The following is a 14,945-nucleotide window of genomic DNA, read 5'->3' on the forward strand; positions in this document are numbered from 1 at the left end:
TAATTTCAACATTTGTACTTCCTCTATGATATTTTGATACTGCATAAAGCCACAAATGTACTCCCTTTACTCAAATAGTAACAGTAAGTCAAGAATTCTGCGATAGACAGAATACAAAACTCACAAGGGCAGATTTTTTGGTCTAAATTTTACTGAAATATCCCCAAAGTCTGAAAGAGTAGGTTCTATTATAGTAGGTTCTCAATAAGCATCTAAACACCCTATAGGAAAATACATAAACACAATCAATGAGTCTTAATATTTTGGCTGCATACATGAAGATTATGTATATAATTAGGCTCAGATGTAATATAAATATAAGTCCCTACATGTATAGCTATATAGAGACTCACAAAATTGAAAAGAATATTTATCCAAATTAGAAAGATATTACTATATTTGAAACCAACATGGAGAAAAGGGGAGAAATCCATTCCCATTTTTCATAGTTTTCAAGTTTCTATTCCTTTATCAAATAGTAGGAAAAATTCCTATATGCAGCACAAAAATTATGCTTTATAGCATAAAACTTTACCAAATGAGTCCAGGTAAAATAGTTGAAGAATTATATCTATCCATTGATGGCATTTGTAAGTACAAAATTTCTCTAAAAGGGGGTAGAGAAATATTGACATTCTATTCCAAGCTAAAAGCCTATTTTATATTCAACTGCCACTTCATAGAGTAGCTTTGCATCAGTAAAATAGAAAACACTTGGAGTTGGTCACATTTCATTCCTTAATGGACCTGAATACCAAGCATCCTTCACTCTGTACTTGGGAGGATTCCAAAAAGACTATTTAGGCAGCTTCACTTTAGATAAAACTCTACGCTTAACACCACTGCCCAGTGAGCTTTAAAGAACAAGATTCCTAAAAAGAAAGAAAGGAAGAAATAAGTCTGTGCTCTCTTATTTTTGTGATTTTTAATGAAGGGCTACTTCTGGAAAACTTCAACAGGTATCTAAGCAATTTATTGTTTAGTCCATTCAAGAAAAAGGTGATCTATTCAGCATGGAAAGGAATCAGACTATACTTAGAATACATACTTGTAAAATGATTTCTTTCTAACATAAACTTAAAGTAACACTCTATATTCAATTGATTTATAGAAGATAAGCATTTTAGAGATGACAGAAATCTTAGATTGTATCGCTTTTCCTATTTATAATATATTTATTTTTTATTAGAAATATCCAAACTCCGATACAGGAAATGTTTGACACAAGGTCTTACATTCATTTCTAACAAAGACAGAACTATAACTCTGGTCACTGGATAAGTACTTTGCTGTCTCTCTCCAATGGAACACCTGCAGGGCTAAAATTCTCACATATTCCATTCCAGAAAAACTGATAGCTTAATAGGAATTTATGTCATTTTTTCCTTTATTTAATATATCTATAAGAGTTTTTAATAGCCTTGGACGAAGTTTTAAAGGCATCTCTAGGAGATAGGCTATATTTTAAAAATCTTTACAGATGTGCCATAAACATGGTACAAAAGAAACAAGGATGTAGAGCAGCTGAGTACACCTTACATAGGCCTCAGAAGCAAATGCACCTTCCCTTATAACCAAAAAAGGTTATAAATAACATCTTTCCAGGAAATAGTGCCTTATTGATTAGAATTAAAAATGCCAGCTATTGAAGATTAGTATCTGAAATGCATTACATTTAAATGATGATTGAAAAATACACTAAAGTTTTTGAACAATTACCAATGTAGTTCATCAAACAAGATCCATTAATGACTAATAAGCAGATGAAAGGTGGTCAGTTCATGACCTAACAGTTATAACTCAAACAGTTTGACCAGAAAACAGTACTGCAGTGAGTAATCTAAAATAGGATGAACAGGTTATGAACAGAGGAGGGTGTGGAGAAGGAGCTGAAGGAGGGAGGAGCATGGAGGATTATGGTGGTGAAGTGGCTGGGGGGAGTAAACAATGTTTTAAAATGAACAATAATGTAAATAGATATATCAATTAAAACATACGTAAGAAAAACTTTTTAAAAATTCAAAAACTGAAGTGTTTCTCAATTGCATTTTAAGACGCAGGTGACATGAATTTGTGATAGAAATAATATTCTTTGTTTTGAAGTTTGTTATAAGCAAAGTTTGGTAACATTGGAAAGTCATTTCTTCAGTAGCTTCATTCATTTGTCCAGTAACAGCACCCAGAGTCATCATGAACACAAGTCAGCAGTAGGAGGATTCTGGAACTGTTAGATTACTGGGGAGAATGGAAGCATAGCCAGTACAAGGGAGGATATAGGAAACAATAGGCTGGAAATTTAAATAGCTGATGACCTACTGGATATTTCATTTCTATTTTAAAATAAACATAAGAAAATTTAGAGAAAGTTACACAAAGAATAAGTGAGGCAAAAACCATGTTGTTTAAGCTGCATACTTTGGCTTTTGCTACGTCTCTCAAAGTCCATAGCTAGAGTCAATCAACAACCTATGGGCCTTCAAGTAAAATTAAAAGTCTCATTTCATAACTTTTCTGGAACTTCGGCCATATTATTAACACGTTCATATTATCAGTAAGACCAAGCAACTAAAGATCAAATGGAAATTCTAAAATGTGTACAGTAAAATGTATCAACATTATTCCATTTTTTTTTAAGATTTATTTATTCATACAGAACTGGGGTACAGGCCAGAGATGCGGAGGGTGAGAGGATTCACCAGAGACAGACTGGGGAGCAGAACAGGCAGATCGACGAAGTACACTGCTGAGGGGAGCAGCGGGCGGGTCAGGCGAGGTCTGCCACGCCAAGTGGATCACCTCCAGGGAAGGTGGGGAATCGAACTCATGCAGAAGTGGCTTAAGCTTCTTAGTGCTGTGTTTTAATCCGTTGTGCCACCAGGGAGGGCCATTATTCCATTTTTAACTCCTACATAAATCAATGAGAACAATATCAACACTATAATAGAAAAAAATGAGCAAAGTATGAACAAACAAGACAAATAAGAAAAGACAACGATAAGTATATACCAAAAATACAGTATTTCAGCAACAAAAGGTACAAATTAAAACTGCAGTAAAACATCATTTTTACTGCCAAATCAAATATAATGTAAAAGGACAATAGTCCATAGAAGTTAAAATGCAAGACAATGGGCATTTCTCTACTATGGCAAATCCAGATTTATAGCAACTTCATGGATGGCAATCATCATCATAGATTGAAGCCATAAACATTCAAACCTTTAGACCTGAAAGTACTAAGGCTAGAAATATACATTAAGACAATGATAAGGATAGTTGAGTCATACTGAAGCAAATTTGTCACCACAATTTATAATAAGAGTAAAAAAGTAAATGACAACATAAATATTGAGCAGTAGAAAACTTGTTTTTTAAATTGTGATCAAGTCAGAAATATGTACATTTTGAAGACTGTATAAAGGTATTGGCCAGGACAAATGTTCAAATAACAATAATATAATTAGTGTAGGGTGTTAGTTTAAAGCTTTGTATGTAGGGGATCATTATATTAATGTGATTTCTGGGTGGTGAAAATACAAGATATTTTCCTTATGCTTTTTTAGCATTTTGTAATAAGCATACATCGTTTTAAATAAGAGAGGCACTGAGACACGCATGTTGATTTTTGAGAAGTAGACTACCATAGCAAGAAATCTGGATACTTTCAGATTATCTTATAAGCATTAACATTAAGACAAAAGTGTGATGAAGGCTCTGTAGCATTATCTTGCATTAAATACTTAGCAGAGGAGATGCTTAAGAGCGATCTCTATAGCTTTCGTCAAGCGAAAGATAGGAAATGATACTCCCTACAGTGCAGTGCAATATATAAAACCGGAAAGTGCTTTGCTTGCCCTAGAGAGTGGTTATTAACTGGCCATACCATTAATTAGAACAACAGAGTTTCAACTGGAAGCTCATAGAATCATATTCAAAGGGAGATGTAACATTCACATAAATGGTCTTCTGTTGCCAAACTAGATATGAATGAGTTCATTAGGTAACTATATGTAGCTCTACAAAAACTCTTTTAGTGCCCACAATCTCCTACCTTGAGTTTGTGTCGTTGATAACTCCACAGTCTGTGTTGCTCTGCTCTGACCCTGAGTTCCATGCTATATCACTAATAACATAAAACAAAAGGTTGCTATTAATAAAAATGTGCCTTTGGACATTATTTTTTTTCTGCGATATGGCTTGAATTCTTCATATGTATGTAGATACATACATTAGCTATTAATTCTAAAAGTATTGAAATTGTCAAGAAAATTGTTATCTTCATAAAATCAATCTTTTTGTAAATAATAGATGTTAAGCCTCATAATTTCTTAATTTACATATAAAATAGATAATTGTACTTACATTATAGAGCAGTGTAAAGAATTAACTACAATCCTATATACATTTCATTGACAGTACAATCTATCTCAATTTTACAAAAAAAAAATCCTTTTCAGAAGCCAGTTAATTGGATCTATTTAACATTATATTATACTTTCCAGGCTTTAAAATTGCCCAATGAAAATTAGCAAATTTATTCTGATGTAAAATTTCAGTCTCAGTTCTACTAGGGTAGTAGAAAAAAATGGATTTTGATAAGCTAAAAATGACTCCACATTTTTATTAAGGATCAAGTTTCTTTCTCTCTCTCTCTCTTTTGTCTCTCTCTATCAAACACATACACACACACACAATACTGAATACCTACTACCCACCATGAAATACTATAAAGCCTATGTGAAACCTTCATCCATATAAAGCAGTGTATTGGCATACATATGATTTATATGATATGAATTTTTATTGGCATGAACCATTGTCTTAAATTATTTAAATGTATCTTCTGTGGATTGAAATAGCACATAAACTGATTACTCTGTGTTCAGATTTAGTTCTTAGATTTGAATACCTAAGAGAAAAAAAGGACTATTTATGTAGTTTACTCTCACATGGATTCTAATTTTTTTCATGTGCAAGTAACTGTTCAAATAACTTTAATTTAATCAACCAATAAGCACATATTAAGTATTATTGACAAAGGAGTCATTAGTTCAAAATACAAGACCCAATCTGCTACTTCAGAAACCTGCTGCTGTTGCTCCAGAACATCGAGTGACACCGTGTCTACTCTCTACTGTAGCATAAGAAAGAGAAATTTCAAAAACAACTGCCAAAGAATTGTATTTTCCTCTAGAAATGGGTAAGTGCTCCCCTATAGCTTGTGATTCATATGGACAGCCAAAGTTATGCTACAAAGAAAATTAGCGATACCTTATCATACCACAAGCAATCTAGATAAAGAGCTCTCCCGAGAGCACAGGATAGGAAACAGAACCCTTGGATGCATTTCGCCCAGACAATCGCTCAGACAATAAGTGAAGGGGAAGCTAGGGCTTTGCAGCCTCTGTGAAAACAGCATCTGCCCAAGCATGGTGGAATATGAGGGGTGGAGAAAAGGCTGATGGACATTATGGAGCATTTTTATTGTTATTACTTTAGCTGCCTATCTGTGCCTTTGATTCATGAGGCAATTGCAAAAGTGGAAAAGACCCTGGCCATTTGCTTCAGCTGTAATGAATAGATAATATACTCACAATTAAACAATATAATCAAGTGTCAAAATAAAAGAGAAGGAGCTCTTATTTGTTCCCAAATGTCTTTGTGTGTATTTTCCATCCTAAACAATAGCTGGGTGACTCTACTTTTACTACAAAACTCTGTATCCATAGGTAAGTAAGAGATATACCTTTAAAATTGCTGTGTCTTAATGTACTGTCTTACATGTACTTACTTAATGTATGGATAGATGGAAATTTTGTTGCTTGAATAGAAGTATCCCGCTGAGGCTGTTTCTTTTTTGACCAAGAAGTGTTTATTCAAAATATATAGTTATATAATGCGTTAATGACATTTTTTATGGTGAAGTGAATTTTATTCAAGTGGAATGCCGTGCCTTTCAAAACATGTAAAGTAATAGTGACTGTTACTTCTTTATGAGCCAGATATTACCTCCAACCCAGTGCATTCATTTCTATTCTACTGTATAAATGGCTTCCACTCTTTAATATCTCATTGCTAATCCAGGATAAGCTATTTGTACAGCATTCTTTCAATCCTCAGCATTTTGTGCCATTTCTTCCTAAAAGCATTAGTCACGTAAAACTAGATGGCCCATCCTCCATGTTTTTGCCTACCTAAAGAGAGTGTGTGTGTGACAGAGAGAGAAATCATTTTTCTTTATTATTAGTTTACTTTGGTTGAGGTAATTTTAGGATACCACTAATATGTAGTCAGGTAAATGGTCAGGAAAGACAAGCTTAAAAACGAACCCTTGAAAACTAATTAGAGAATCGTTGGCTTTAGAAGTGACATTTAACTTGAAAAAATTATGGAATATAGTATATATTCATTTCATATATTCACATGCTTCATAAACAAATTAAACAGTTCACTACATTTAATAATTTGATCTCGAGACTTCTTTCAGTCTTCTCTAACACTGGGAGCCTTCATTTCTTTTAATTCTTGACCTTGATGAAAATCATTGTGAATTGTCTGAAGCACAAAACAAAAATATTCCCCACAAGAGGGATGCAGAAATGAGAACGTGTGAAATACTATGTATCCTTTTCCTTCCTTCTTCCCTCCCTCCACCCTTCTACTTCTTCCTATTTTGCTTCCATGCTAAAACATGTGTTACCTTAAGCAAAGCATGCCTTTGTTATAGGTTCTGGAATCTTGAGATAAAGTAGTAATTTAAAAGAAAAGAAAAACCCTTGCTGACTATGCAACAGGTTAAGTGACCACTGATGGTGGTTCACTCATAAACTCTCTCCAAAGAGTAAAACAGGTTCAACATTACTTGACCTGATTTTATTTCATCATACCACAATACACTTGCATCTCCCTATTAAGTGGCTTTATGTGTTTTACTTAGCCATGTGTGCTTGCATGGCATAACCTTGCAGACCCCAACTAGGGGCTACAAAGAATCAGCCCTCAGGACAGGGGGTGCACTTTGGGAGTGTGGGTGCACTGAGGTGTGAGCTCAAAATCTTATACAGTGCTCTAAAGCAATGTTGCCTCAGTGAAAAGACTTAAAAATGTGAGGCAGATACAATATAAACAGCAGAGCTAAGAAACACTATAACTGCATTAAAAAATAAGATGGAGGGCCTCAATAGCAGACAAACTGAAACAATGGAGAGAATTAAAGAATTTGAAAACAGTGTCAAAGAACACACAAATAGAACAACAACTAGAGAAAAAAATTTAAAAAAATGAAAATAGTGTAACAACACTTTTGGGTAACTTAAAGGAAATAATGTCCATATTATGAAGACTCCATTAAAAAAAAAAGACATCTATTCAAAGAAAACTTGCTGAAAATCCTTTCAGTCTGGGAAATGAACCAGGCATCTGATCTAAGAAGCCCAAAGAATACTAAAAAATAATAATAATACCAGATTCATTATACTAAAATCAATTCTTTTCATCCCCTTTTATCTTAAATATCTTAAGTATTTTTTATTTAATAAATTTATTTTTTTAAAGATTTATTTATTTGTGCATACAGATCTGGGTTCAGGCCAGAGGAGCAGGGACCATGAGAGGATTCGCCAGAGACAGAGTGGGGAGCAGAACAGGTGGATGGACAAAGTACACTGCTGCGGGGAGCAGCAGGCGGGTCAGGAGAGGTCTGCCTCGCCATGTGGGTCACCTTCGGGGCAGGGGATCAACTGGTACTGAAGTGGCTGCAGCTAGCTTGCAGTGCTGTGCTTTAACTGGTTGCACCACCAGGGAGGATCTGCTTTAATAAATTTAATGGACATTTTACTTACAGATGTTAATCTTAAATTACTCTTAGAGGTTTAGTCAAATTTTAAATTTTACCACTCTCATTTGAACCTCTCCTCCTATTACCAGCTCCCTTCTTAAAGATAACTTTATAATCATGAAGATTCAAGAGTAATAGTTCTCCCCAATGCAAAGGTTTAAAATGCCCACAATTATATAATTTGTCCTCCCTCCCCAATGTGACTTTATTTTACATCATACTTCTGTATGATTTTTTTTTGCCTAAAGAAGTAATTCATCCTATAATGAATCAAAAAATGCAATTGTCTCACCAATTCATTAATTTTATATATATATATATATATATATATATATATATATATATATATATATATATACACACATATATATGTAGGGGCTGTGTGTGTATACACACACACACACACACACACATATAATTGAATCTCTAATTAACTTTCTATATAAAATCAAATCCCAGAAAAATCAAATAATAAATTTAAAGAAATTTAAAGAAATAAACCTACAAAAGTTTTAGAAGAAAATGTGGAAACATTTATCTATAAATTTGCAATATAGGAAATTCTTACTAAGGTAGAGATCGCTACATCAGTCATAAACTTGACAGCATGAGTATTCTTTTCTGAGCCACATAAAATTGTTTACCTGTGGCCTTTGGCCTTCAGCAGGCTTGGCCAGAAACTAGGCATCACCCACAGTTGTATGGGGTATCACTTGTGCACAAGAAGCAACAGGATTGGGTTCAATGGGACCGGTGTGGCCCAAGGCTGTCAAGAGAAACACCTGCCACGTGGCTGTGAAAAAATGGAATGAACCCCCAACTCCCTCCACATCTGCATACATATATGTTCTTCTCCCCTTCTATATACATGTTTTTCTCCCCTTCTATATCTATATCTATATCTATATCTATATCTATATCTATATCTATATCTATATCTATATCTATATCTATATCCCAGGATTTTTTTCTTCTCTCTCCTGGAACACAGGAGACAGATTGAACTTCATCACTTATTAGCACATAGCACTGTCTTCTTAGGTGACATAGGTATTAAAATACTATTGATTGAATGATTGTTCAAGCATTAAACCCACAGAAAGAAGTACTCTTTTGTTGTTTCATAACTTCACTGACAGCAACTGATTCTCAATTTCTGACCTGAGTTATAATCTCCTTGTGGACATAACTACCACTCAAAATGTTCCTTTTTATCTAATGTCACCAATTTCTAAACAAAAAAAGAAATTAACAGTAATCAGCTAGAAATGTTGCTTCAATTTAGCATATTCTTTTTGTTGCCTATGATTTGGCAAGCTTGATAGGTAATAACCAATGAAGAATTAGAGAAATGCTTTTCTGGAAGAAGTGTCATGATGCCTCCTGACCATTTTCTAGATCTTTCATATTAATGGATGCCTTAGCTTATATGCACTAGATTTATAAGAGAGAATAATGAGTATTAACTATGGATTCCTATTGTTTATTCCTAAATCAATACCCATAAAGCAGTGAAATCGTTTTCACATTTTGCTGCCCTTGAATTGACAATGTTGTTCACAGCCCTGTAAAAACATGGCACTTTTTGACATTTGCAGAAATAGCAATTACCCATAGTAAGAAGCACAAAAAGGCCTCAGTCAGCCTGTCTTACTTTAACTGTGTCCAATGACATGATCAAAATTGCTTCAGAAACACAGTTACTCAAGTGAATAACTATTAAAGTAATAAACCCAAGAGGAAAATCCATCTCTGCTAAACCAAGTAGGAGCTAAACACTACACTAGCAGCTTTACAACTAAACAGAACATATATTTACTTGAAAAAAAGTGAATATTTTCAGCATTTTACCTTATTTCTCCACTTAGTCACATCTTGAGATATCAAGTTACAGGAAGAATGTGGCCTCTGTAGTGGGGATTCCCAGTCTGGTCTGATCCTTTGTGGTATATTTGCTTCCAATTACAGCTCAAAACCCAGGGTGTCACCCCACTTTTCAAATGACCTGTAAAATTTCCAAAGTTCCCACTGTTGCCAATTTACAAGGCATTCTGGTCATTTCACTAAACCTATTTTCTAATCCAAATTTCTAATCTATCCAAAGGATCAAAATATTATCTCACTCTTCTAATCTTAAATATTAAACTCACTCTTCTAATCTTAAAGAGGCATTAAAATATTTCTCAACCTTACAGGAGTATCAATAAAATTAATTTGTTCAACTTTAATAAGCAAAAGAAATTAGGATAAAAATCATTACTATACCAACACATTAACTGTTATCATTTTTTAATCAGTCGCAGACATTGCTGTTTTGAAAATGGATTATAATCAGATTATTTTAAGGGCTTTAGAAAATACTATCAATACTATGTGCCCTAATTGGTTTACCTTCTGCTATTTCTTGCAGAAAACTATCATTTGAAAAGACTATGCACGTTTCCATAGCCACTCACAGTTTCCAGTACATTGGCATTTTTCCAGGGAACCTTCCATCTTTTGAGTCAGAACTGGACATCACACCCATTGCTACATAGGGACAATGGGATCCCACTTCATGAGACTCTCCTACCCTTGGTCAAGTTGCCTCACTTGCTACAGTAGCTTGTCAGTCAGTCAAGATATTATTCCTCCTTAAACTTCAGGGCCACAGAGCTAAGACCTCACACCATGACAGTTTATCTGTTACACCCACTGGCCTACATTATCATCTTATTTTTCTAGAAGGGTTTAAAGGTCAGTAATTTTTAGAAGGACTGAGTTAACCTATTTAGCACCTTAGAGATGCTGTGGTCCTCATCGGCCTATTTCTCAAAACATTATGGACTGAATGTTTGTGCCCCCACCCCAAATTCTTATTTTATGCTAACCCCCAGGTGATGGGATTAAGAGGTGAGACCCTTTGGGAGGTGATGAGATCATAAGGGTCCAGCCCCTATGATGAGATTAGTGCTCTTGTGAAACAGATGCCAGTGGGCTCCCTCACCCTTTCACTTCATGAGGGCACAGCTGTGGAGGGCATCCGTGAACCAGAAGCAGGTTCTCACCAAGATACTGAGTCTACCCACATTTTGATCTTCAACTTCCAGCCTCCAGGATTCTAAAAAAGAAAGAAAGAGTCTGTTATTTATAAGCCCCCTAGCCAGCTATGTTATCTTGTAGTATCCCAGATGAAATGAGATGAGAAATCAGGTGCTCTGTTCACTGGTAGCTGGTAGTGTCGCTGGCTCAGGATCAGAGCTGAGCAGCCCTGAAGGACCTCCTGCCCTGCAGCAAGAGTGATGCCCACATTCATATGCCCCCAGGTAAGGCCCATGTGAGGTGTCTGTTGGGTGAAGGGTACACATTCACCCTCACTGCTGCATTAGAAACATCACTGAGACAACATTTCAGGGCTTTCAAGGTCTCCCTCCACTTGGCTGAGAGCAAGTTGTGAGCACATGGCTACCTCCTACTTCACTGAATTTTGGAAACTTACTACAAAAATTAAAAAGTAAAAGAGCTCAATAGTTTTTCTAATTGATCACTTGTAAAAATGCTGTGTTAGGAATATGTTGGATTAGATAAACTTTGTCACTAGAATTAATTCCACCTTTCGTTTTGTCTTTTTCATTTTCTTTTATATGACTAATAGAAATTTTTCATATTTTTTTTAAATTTCTGTATGTAGATCTCATTTGCATCTCACAACTTTTTCCTAATGGATGTGCTACATACCTTTTGCTTTCATATACCTTATGCTCTAAAGACATCCATCTGTTTCTCTCTCTCTCTCTCTGTTTATCTCTCTCTCTCTCTCTCTCTCTCTCTCTCTCTCTCTCTCTCACACACACACACACACACACACAGAATATAGACACCCCACTTCAGAATTAGCCTGGCAGAAGAAAATTTTACGTAAGTTGTTTGTTCTTCTGGCTGAAATGTCACATGCCAAATCCTTGGAATATTTAATTTTTCTACAGTTAGAATGGAATATGCCTTTGAGTCACAACCAAAAAGACATCATCCTAATCAGAAACCATATCACCATTGGTAAGAAAACGTAATTTGGCATCATCACATGAAATTAAGATTTAGTAGCTTCATATTTTCTCCTTAAATGAAACAAATGCAAAAAGCAAATTGAGTAGCTCAAATTTTACAGTTAACAAAAAGTCCAAACCTACCATTTCCCTCCATTATTGAATTGATGTCTGCAGTGACAGTGCTAGGAAAGATAAAACAGTAATTTAGTTTGAAATACCACTTTTTTAAAAATTGATGGAAGCAAGTACTAGATTTATGTAATACAATGCTCTCTTAATAGACAATGATAGTATAGGACAGAAAGAAAATAAAACAAAACAAAATAAAATATGAAGTGTACCACAAAGAATTGAATTGCTTTTACTTCTAGCAATCAAGTGGTTGCAATGTTTCAGATGCTACCTGATTATATTTAAGGATTTAAATTTGAATTCCTAATACTCATAGAATACATTTTCTTGCATCTACCATGTCACGAGCATTCTAAGAGCTAAGCCTGCAACCTGCTCAGAGCATTGCCTGGTTTAATAATAGCCAGACTTGTCAGAGAAGACGACTCCTTCACTCTGGCAGTCTAATGAAGTTGATTTAATTTAGCTTGCTAAATTGCCTCATATTGTGAATTTCAATGTGCCATGTGTAACAGCTTTCTTTCTAGTGTTTCTTTTGTTTGTTTTTTTAGATAGAAGTCATTGTTGCATTACGTTTGGGGCATTTTCTCTTCATTTTTCTTTTTCAAAGGTACTGAATTTATACACAGTTAAAAATTGCATGATTAATGACATTGTTAGCCAAAGATAAAATTTGAAAATAATAAGCACAATCCACTTAACAAAAATAAATAAGACTTTTTTGGTTAATTAGTAGTGACATAGTAAGGTTATATGCTTAATTCTCCAATCATTCTTTATTTCCCTCTGACTTTTTATCCGTTTATTATTAAGAAAATTAAACACACACAAACACATATTTTTTTTTCTTGGCAACTCATAATCTTGGATTTATGATTACTAAGTAAAAAATTTCTACTGACATTGTGGCAAAGGAATTTGTCACAACTTTCCCTTTTCTTATAAAAATATAATTTCATGTAGTATCAAAGGCATACTTTATTCATCTTTACCACCTCCAGTTACTTTCCCTCTATTCTAGATCCCAAGAATCTTCAAGAACAGTCATTGGTGGAAGTAGACGCAAGAGGCACATTAATATCAATTGCAAAAATCTGCTTTACATGCTTTTTTTCCCTTCGCTCTGAATTTGTTGGGAATTAAAAAGCAAGCAACAATAATTCTAAGGAAATATTATATTGTCTTCTAAAGTCAAAAGAAGCTGGATACTTGCATGTAATAACTAGTGAAGTATAGGAAGAAATTGGAGGAAAATTAGGGAAGAGCAAAACAATTCTCCTCCTTTTCCTCCTTCTTCCTCTCCTCCCCCTCTATTAATGAGCTGCATTTTAAAAGCACATTTAGGCTTTCATAAGAGTATACATAAAGTACAGCGTTTCCACACGAGTTCTTACCTCCCTTCCCGTTGCACTGACACACCACACTGAGAAATCGAAGTGATGGAACAAGCTGTGTGAGGCAGGATGCTGCGGGAGAGCAAGAGCCTGGCCTTTTTATTGATGGAATAATCATACAGCACCAGTTGTGAGAGGAAAGAGGACAAAAGAGGGAAGGGTGAACTAGAAAAGGTGATGTTATCTACAGTCTCTAGGGTTGGGCGTCTGCCCTCCAGGCGCTTCTCATCTGCTTGATGACATGGGGTTGTTTTGAGATGCAACCCTGGGTCCGCAGCCAGGGTTTCAATCTTATCAATCAGGCTTTTCACTGAGCAGCTTTTGGGGTCCCTTGTCATGCGTTGATCCTCATACGCCCCCTCAACCCCTCATTCTTATGACCTTGCATAAGAATATAGAACTGCAGTTCACACACGCACACACAAAATGGTGGCCAAACAGGACATTTAGGATCAGCATACCCACACGTTCCCCTAATTTCCCTATTAAAAATTTGAAATAGGTTCTCTCCCTGGTGGCGCAACGAGTTAAAGCAGCACAGCGTTATGAAGCTCTCTGAAGCTACTGCAGCCCCAGTTTGATCCCCCACCAGGGAGCTGACCCACATGACATGGCAGACCTCTTCCAACCCACCTGCTGCTCTGGTGAGTCCTCTCATCCACCACAGCTCTGGCCTGTACACTTTTGTAAGCATAAATAAATAAATCTTTTTTTAAATCATTAAAAAAATAAATTTGAAATAGTGTGGTGTTTTTGTCACAATTGATATGCCAAACTGATACATTATTATTATTAACTAATTCCACAGTCTATATAATGAGTTGCTCTGTGCTGTGCCTTCTATGGGTTTTGGCAGATAACAAATAACAATATTTTCCCACCATTATAATATCATACAGTGTAGTTTTACTGTCCTAAAAATCTCTGCTGATTCACCCCTCTCTTCCCCTCCTCAAAACTAACAACCACTGTATTTTTTCTTATCTTGATAACTTTGTCTTTTTTGGATTATCCTATAGTTAGAATCATGCAGGATGTAATTTTTATGAATTTGCTTCTTTCACTTATATACTTTTAAGCTTCTTCCTGAAATGTTCACACTTGGTTAGTTCTTTTTTTTTTTTTTTTAATGCTAAAAATACTCCATTGTATGAATGTACCACTATTTATCCATTCACCCACTGAAAGATATCCTGGCTAACCAAGTTGTGGCAATCATGAAGAAAGGTGTGATAAATATTCAGGTGCAGGTATCATTGTAGTTCTAAGTTCTCAATCAATTTATTAGTTTTTTCCAACTCTCCCCAGGGAACATGATTCTGGGTCATATAATAAAATGTTTAGTGTTGTAAAAAGACTTTCAAACTGTCTTCCAAAGTGGCTATACCATTTGCTATTCCCAGCAATGACAAATATTGTTCCTCATATAGGGCAAACCTGCTGGTAATGAATTCTTTCCAGCTTGATTTATATGTAAATATATTAGTTTCTCCTTCATTTTTAAAAGGTGGTTTTCACAATGTAAAATTCTTGATTGATAGTCTTTTGCTTTCA

The 14,945-nt window shown here is 35.1% G+C and overlaps 1 long non-coding RNA gene across 1 annotated transcript; it reads right to left on the minus strand.

Moving 5' to 3' along the window:
- Positions 1-2,864: 2,864 nt before the first annotated feature.
- On the minus strand, positions 2,865-9,775 carry LOC105854233. The gene is made up of 3 exons (XR_001145932.1): positions 9,689-9,775; positions 4,052-4,123; positions 2,865-2,905 (listed from the first exon to the last, which is right to left on the minus strand). It is a non-coding gene; the product is annotated as an uncharacterized LOC105854233 (long non-coding RNA).
- Between the last annotated feature and the right edge of the window lie 5,170 nt (positions 9,776-14,945).

This window comes from Condylura cristata, unplaced genomic scaffold, assembly GCF_000260355.1.
Source record: "Condylura cristata isolate star-nosed mole 26May11 unplaced genomic scaffold, ConCri1.0 scaffold00030, whole genome shotgun sequence".
Lineage (NCBI taxonomy): Eukaryota > Metazoa > Chordata > Mammalia > Eulipotyphla > Talpidae > Condylura > Condylura cristata.